Source organism: Nelumbo nucifera, chromosome 1 (assembly GCF_055504915.1).
Source record: "Nelumbo nucifera cultivar China Antique chromosome 1, China Antique-T2T, whole genome shotgun sequence".
Taxonomy (NCBI): domain Eukaryota; kingdom Viridiplantae; phylum Streptophyta; class Magnoliopsida; order Proteales; family Nelumbonaceae; genus Nelumbo; species Nelumbo nucifera.
The window spans coordinates 136,459,134-136,466,232 of record NC_142649.1 but is presented as its reverse complement, the minus strand read 5'-3'; the positions used below and the strand labels follow the sequence as shown (position 1 = coordinate 136,466,232).

At 40.7% G+C, this 7,099-nt stretch overlaps 1 non-coding gene across 1 annotated transcript; it reads left to right on the top strand.

The window, feature by feature from the left end:
- Positions 1-236: 236 nt before the first annotated feature.
- On the top strand, positions 237-342 carry LOC148803871 (small nucleolar RNA R71). Its single transcript, XR_016081717.1, has one exon. It is a non-coding gene; the product is annotated as a small nucleolar RNA R71 (small nucleolar RNA).
- The last annotated feature ends 6,757 nt before the right edge of the window (positions 343-7,099 follow it).

Genomic DNA, 7,099 nt, shown 5'->3' with positions numbered 1-7,099 from the left:
GCTCCGATTTGTGTAGATAGTGTTGTATAAGTGTCTACACTATGAATATCGGGTTGCTTCCTAACTTGGGCTCTCTTGAATGCATCTGATAGTTATTTGTAGCCATTTCTTCAATAAGTGCATGAGCAACTTCAGGTGTCTTGTTGTTAATGGACCCTCCAGCTGCAGTGTCCATGATGGTCTTGTTTGCTTCAGTCAATCCATTGTAGAGTGTCTGAACCTGGAGCCAAACGGGAAGTCCATGATGAGGGACCTTCCTCAATAATTCCTTGTAGCGCTCCCATGTCTCATATAATGATTCATCGTCCTTTCCTTGAAAGAGAAAGGAAATAATTTGAGTCTCACAACATCATCACTAACTCTGTTGTGTTTGAATGTGTCACATATCTCCAAGAAGTTGGCGATGTGAGTGTTTGGATCCTCATTAGCCAAGCCACAGAATTGAACTGTGTTCTGAATCATCTGGATGATTGCCGGTTTGATTTCAAAGTTGTTAGCATCTATAGCTGGTCTCACTATGCTCGAGGCTGCCCCGGTGAGGGTTGGCATGGCATAGTCCATCATAGTCCTTTGCTCGGCCATATTCGTTCTTTTAGCCTTCCCTTGCTTCGAAGCTCTAAGGCAACGGTGGAGAGTTCGGTCAATCTCCGGATCGTAGATGATGCTCTCCTTCCCACTGCTGCGTGTCATATACTGAACAAGTCAAAGTCATAAAGATACTAATACACACACAACATGAATATATTATACAAAATCAGATTAACAACAATAGATGATTCCTAATATTGTTATGATAATCCCTGGCAATGGTGCCAAAAACTTTATGCATTTAGAACTACACTAGCAAGTGCACTAGCTGATCAAGTAATATACTGATGAGTAAAGTATTGTTCCCACGAGGATTAATCTAACAACTACTAGTACTAAATCTGCCTTATGTTATTTGATAATCTGAAAATCAATGAATTACTTCCTAATCAGCTAACTATTCTAGGTATTCTCGAATTAAACCACCCTAATCGAATAGAGAAAACACTTCACGAAAATGATTGTAGAATCGGTTCAGTGATTATCTCATTAAACTATCCAACCAAAGTTGATTTCAGTTATGGGTTGGCGATTTCCATCTTGTTATGAACAACCTCTTTCAAACACATGCCAATCTATCTACGAGTAACAACCCTTATATCTCTATCAAGAATTTAATTATTGTAGATGCATTAAGGACAAGAAAATTGAATGATATCAGTTCATGCTGAATGAATGCCAAACGAATCATGTAAATTATCTCTAAGATACATTCAATTCGTTTTCTTGATTAGTTAGTCTGATTACCTAAACCCTTTTTCAAGCAATATAGGTAATCCAAGAAATAAGGGCAGATCGGCCGAATTTACTCTTATTATTGAAAACCCTAATCAAGAAACCCCAATATTGAATAACTATCAATCGGATTAGCTTAAGAGATCAATCATAGATCTGAAATAACATCAGTCATGGTTCGCATGGTAGAAAGAATGAAAGATTCAAACAAAAGAAAACCCTAGTTGAACCTAGGTTACTGAAATCGCTGAATTAAAGAAAACCCTCGATCTCCTCTCCAATTCTCCTTCGACAGCCTTGTGATCTTTCTCCCAGCACTTCTCCCTTGGTTCCTGTAACAAGAAGTCGAACCCTAATTTCTTCTTTTTCTTTTTCTTTTATACTCTTTCTTGCAGCTTTAGAATCCTACTCCCCTTCGAACTCTGCTAAAATCAGCAGCCTCCTGGAGCTTTCCAATAAGCTGCGGTTGTGCCTCTATTCTCCTAGGCCGAAGTGCTCCTTTGTAGCAATATCACCATGTCTTCATGCTCTATTAACCCCAACTGTTCCAAACTCCTGTTTCCTGAAATTCAGCTCAATTAGGGCAAGAACCATTAAGATTTATCATAAAAACCATGTATGAGACAATAAAAACAATGTGTAGCATGCACACACATCAGGCAGTATTGAGGTAGACCAACTATCAGAGGCTGATTTGGTAGCAACCTTGAACCTTGGTATTTTGTTTTCAGAAGATACAGAAGAATGTTATAATTCGGACCAACTTCTACATCAGGAGAACAAAGGTGGGGAAGAAGACTATGATATGGCTTTAGAAGTTCCTGTATCAAATCTTGATAATAGGCGGGTGCTTAGTAAGGAAGTATCCACAACTCCTTTGAAGCAAAGCAAAAACACAGTAATGAGGGACAAACAGCTGTGTGTAGAGAGGGACCATTGTACAACGAAAGAGGCAGGAAGTTTAACTCCACAGACCCGAGCCAAGGAGCTAGCCGACAACCACACCTCCTAGGACTCGATTGCTTCCAATTCCAATTCCCCTAACCAGCTAAACCTAGGTAGCAATGCCCCTTTAGTTTTTGGGACTAATGGTTACTCTGTATCCTGTGTGTTGGATTCCATTCCCATTTCAGAGCCTGCAGTCTATGTAGGAGGAGGGCCGAATAATAGTTGTAGAGGTAGAGAGGAGTTAAAGAGGGAGGGAGAAAGAGATGAGGAAGTAAATAGTAGCATCGGGTATTTAGGAGATAGTGAGAATAGGTTACTTGAAGTGGAGAAGAATAAATGTTCGAAAGATGGGGCCGCAGAGGATCGGTTAGGGTACAACAAGGAGGAAGAAGGTACACGTGGGGACTTAGGCCAGTAAGATAAAATCAAGGAATCAGAGAAAGAAGAGCTGGCAAGTGAGGATTCTGTGGCATTATTTGTATGAAAGCTGGGGTGTAAACTGAAAGATCCAAATAAGCTGAAAGCATTCTTGCAAAAAAGGAGAGAAGAAGTCAAGGTCGAAAGTAGGAGATAGAGTGAGGCTGGATGTAAGGGGAAGGAAGTGGCAAGTGACAAAGGCATTAGAACTAGAGGGGCTAGGAGGGGAGGAAGTAAGTGAGGGACAAAGGTGCGAGGGGTGGATATAAAAAAAGAATAATGAGGATATTAAGTTGGAATGTGAGGGGACTGGGTAGTGCAAGGAAAAGAGAAGTAATTAAAGGAGTCATCAGGAAAATGGATCCCGATGTGGTATTGTTGCAAGAAACGAAAAGAGCAGAATTTGATATCAAATGGGCAAGGAGTGTGTGGAGTAGGGGGATTAATTAGGCGGTTCTACCCTTCTTGGGATCAACAGGGGGTGTGGTGACAATGTGGAAGAATGAGGTAGTCGAAGGTTTCGAGGAGTTGGTAGGACAATTCACAGTCTCCTTGAAATTTAGGCAAGTGGAAGATGGATTTGAATGGGTACGGGGTTTGTGGGATGGACCATGGTTCTTAGGAGGTGACTTCAATGTAATAAGATTCCTGGAAGAAACTAACAGTCTGAGGCAGAGGAGCACCACAAGTATGAGGAGATTTAACCAATTCATTGAGACCTTTGAATTAAAAGAAATCCCACTATCACAAAGGTGTTATACATGGTCCAATCTCCAAACCAATCCAATTTGCTCTAAGTTGGACAGATTCCTTTTTTCAAATGACCTGGAAGAACATTGGGGGAATCTGAACTCTAGAGCACTCTCGAGGGTGACTTCTAACCATTGGCCTATTGTATTATGTAAGGAGGAGGTACGAAATGCGGGTCCAGCTCCATTTAGATTTGAGAACATGTGGTTATAGCACCCAAGGTTCATTAAGAAGGTTGAAGAGTGGTGGGTAGAGAGCAATCCAACAGTGGAGTGGTATGGGATGAGGTTTCATAAGAAGCTTCAATACATGAAAAGTAGAATCAAGGAATGAAATCTATTGGAATTTGGGAGATTGGAGGAAAGGAAACAAAATGTGATCACACAGATTGAGGACTTAGACAGTAGAGAAGGAAGGGAAGGCCTAACTGTAGAGGATAAGGAACAAAGATGGAGATTGAGGAAATAGTTAGAGGACTATACTTTTCAGGAGGAAATAAGCTGGAGGCAGAAGTCAAGATGCAAGTGGTTAGAAGAAGGGGACAAGAACACTAAATTCTTTCATGCCTTGGCTGGTGGCAGGAGGAGGAAAAATGTTATTACTAGATTGAAAATTGAAGGGGAAATAGCCACAAGTCAGAGAGAAATTGCAGAAGCATTTGCAGGTCATTTTAGGAATATATATAGAAGGCCACTGAATAATAGGGTATGGTTGGAGGGTTTGGGTTGGCCAACACTGAAGAGAGAAGAAAGGGATTGGTTGGAGAGGAAATTTGAGTTGGAAGAAATAAAAGGCACCGGGCCTAGATGGTTTTAAGATGGCTTTCTACCAAGATTGTTGCGAGATTTTAAAGGAGGATATTTTGTTGGTATTTGATGAATTCCATACCAGAGGAGTGATTAACCCTGGGTTAAATTCCACATTCATTGTTTTAGTTCGCAAGAAAAGTGATGCAAGCCATCCAAAGGACTTTAGGCTGATCAGTTTAGTTAACAACCTCTATAAGATCATCACTAAGGTGCTGTCAATTAGAATCAGAAGGGTGCTACCAACTATCATCTCGAACAATCAAGGAGATTTTGTGAGAGGGAGACAAATAACAGATCAAATTCTTGTAGCAAGTGAGAGTTTAGAGGACTACAAGAGATCTAGGAAAAGAGGTGTGGTCTGCAAACTAGATCTGGAAAAGGCTTATGATATGATTGATTAGTCTTTCTTAGTGGAGGTGATGATGAATTTTGGGTTTGGAGACATTTGGTGCAAATGGGTGATGTGATGCATTAGGGGTTGCCATTATTCTATCTTGGTGAACAGAACAATGGTGGACTATTTCCCAGCCTTGAGGGGGATTAGACAAGGAGACCCCCTATCCCCCTTCTTGTTTACATTGGTAGCTGAAGTGGTGGGGGGATTGATATCCAAAGCAGATTCCAAGGAACTCATCAGAGGGTGGAGAGTTGGAAGGGATAAGGTACCACTTACACATCTATAATTTGCAGATGATACGACTCTGTTTTGTGAAGGAGGGGATATCAATTGGATTAAAAATTTAAGACTCTCTATACAACTCTTTGAACAACTTTGAAAAAAGTTGTATAGTTGGAGTCAATATGAGGGAAAGGGAGATTGGGGAGTATGTAGATATGTTGGGATGTGTAGTGTCTAACTGGCCATTAACCTACCTTGGCTTACCTTTAGGGGATAATCCTCAAAGAGATGATTTCTGGGCCCCTATTGTGGAGAGATTTGAAAACTGGAAACGAAATTATTTGTCTCTAGGAGGGAGAATCACCTTAATTAGGTTTACATTGGCTAACCTTCATGTATATTTTTTGTCAGTTTTTAGGATACCGGTGAAGGTGGCTAATAGATTGGAAAAGCTAATGAGGGATTTTCTATAGGAGCCGGGGGAGGAGAACAAGGACCATAGGGCAAAGTGTGAGGTGGTCTATAGAGGTAAAAAGGAAGAAGGGTTGGGTATTGGTAATATTAGGATTAGGAATCTTGCTTTACTAGGGAAATGGTTGTGGAGATTCTCATTGGAGAAAGAAAGGTTGTGGGTTAAGGTGGTGGGAAGTATACATGAATTGGCAAATAATGGATGGGACTCGGGAATTCTAGCACGGGCTACAAGAGCTTCCCCTTGGAAAGGTATTCAAGCCATCTTGCCTTTATTTTCTCCATGGATCAAGTATGACTTCCATTCTGGTAACCTTATCAAATTCTGGGAACATGTTTGGGTTGGGGATTCCCCTTTGAAAGATCAATTTCCAGGCCTTTTTGCTATGTATTCCCTTAAGAATGAACCAATTTCATCCTTTCTTGTTCCTTCCAATTCACCTTCTAGGTTTGGTTGGAATTTAAGTTTGAGAAGAGGTGTTAGGGACACAGAGTTTGCCTGTACTATAGCCTTACTATCTATCCTTGAAGGAGTATTCACTAAGCCATCTAAAGTAGATAGCAGAATCTGGACACTCACTCCCTTGGGTTCCTACACTTGTGCCTCCTTTTTCAAAGCACTGTTACCCTCTCATCCTGTTGGTTCCTTTTTTCCTGTTAAAGAAGTGAGGTGTCGACCTATACCTCCTAAGGTTGGGAAGCCTTCCTGGGAAGAGTTAATACAGGGGATCTACTCCAAAGGAAAAGACCCAACAACTGCTTGTCTTCTCATTGGTGTGTTCTCTGTAAGTCCGATGGTGAGTCTGGATATCATTTACTAATATCTTGTCGGTTTGTTAAAGCTATTTGGGTATAGATTACTTCTTTGTTTGGATGCAGGTGGACTCCTCCTTTGAATGCTCCAAGCCTATTTTCTTTCATGCCTAATTGGCCAACTAAAAGGGCTAAAATCATGTGGAGGTGTGGTAGAGCTACAGTATGTTGGACAGTGTGGGAGGAGAGGAACTCAAGGATCTTCTCAAATAAAGAGAGAAGTGTGGAAGAAATAATGGAGATCATCCACATTAGGATGGTACAATGGTTGAGAACATTGGAGCTGTTCAAAGTGTTCTCAGTTGATGAGCTGTTAAGGAATTGGAAGGAGATTGCAGATTCAGGTTTATGTAGAAAGATATTAAAAGTGTGTTGGACTCCTCCACCCCTTGGGTTCACTAAACTGAACTTTGATGGCAACAGCATAAGCAACCTAGGGCCTTCCGGAATTGGGGTTGTGATAAGGGATGAAACAAGGAACTTGTTAGCCTTGTACTCTGGGCCAATTGGGGTGGGTAACTCTTTGAGGACTGAGATTTTAGGAGCTATTGAAGGGATACAAAAGGTCAAGGAAATGAACACCAAAAAGGTGATTATAGAAGGCGATTATGAAACGGTGGTGAAATGGCTAAAAGAGGACAGTGCTATGATGTGGAAATACAGCAATGAAATGAGAAAGTATAAGTGGTTAACCAAGAACATGGAAATTCAACGTACATGGACAAAGAGAAATGCAAATGCATTGGCTGATGGTTTAGCTAGGCAAGGGATAAATAGAGATACATTATTTTGGGCTGTTTTATAATCACTGCATGGTCAGAAAGTTTCTTGGGTAGCTGGAGTTAAGACTTTTTAGCTTCATCCTTTTGTAAACCTGATTTTTATTATTAATAAAATTTCACTGTTATTGATAAAAAAAAATGTGGGTGGTTCGAATGATGCATTTGTA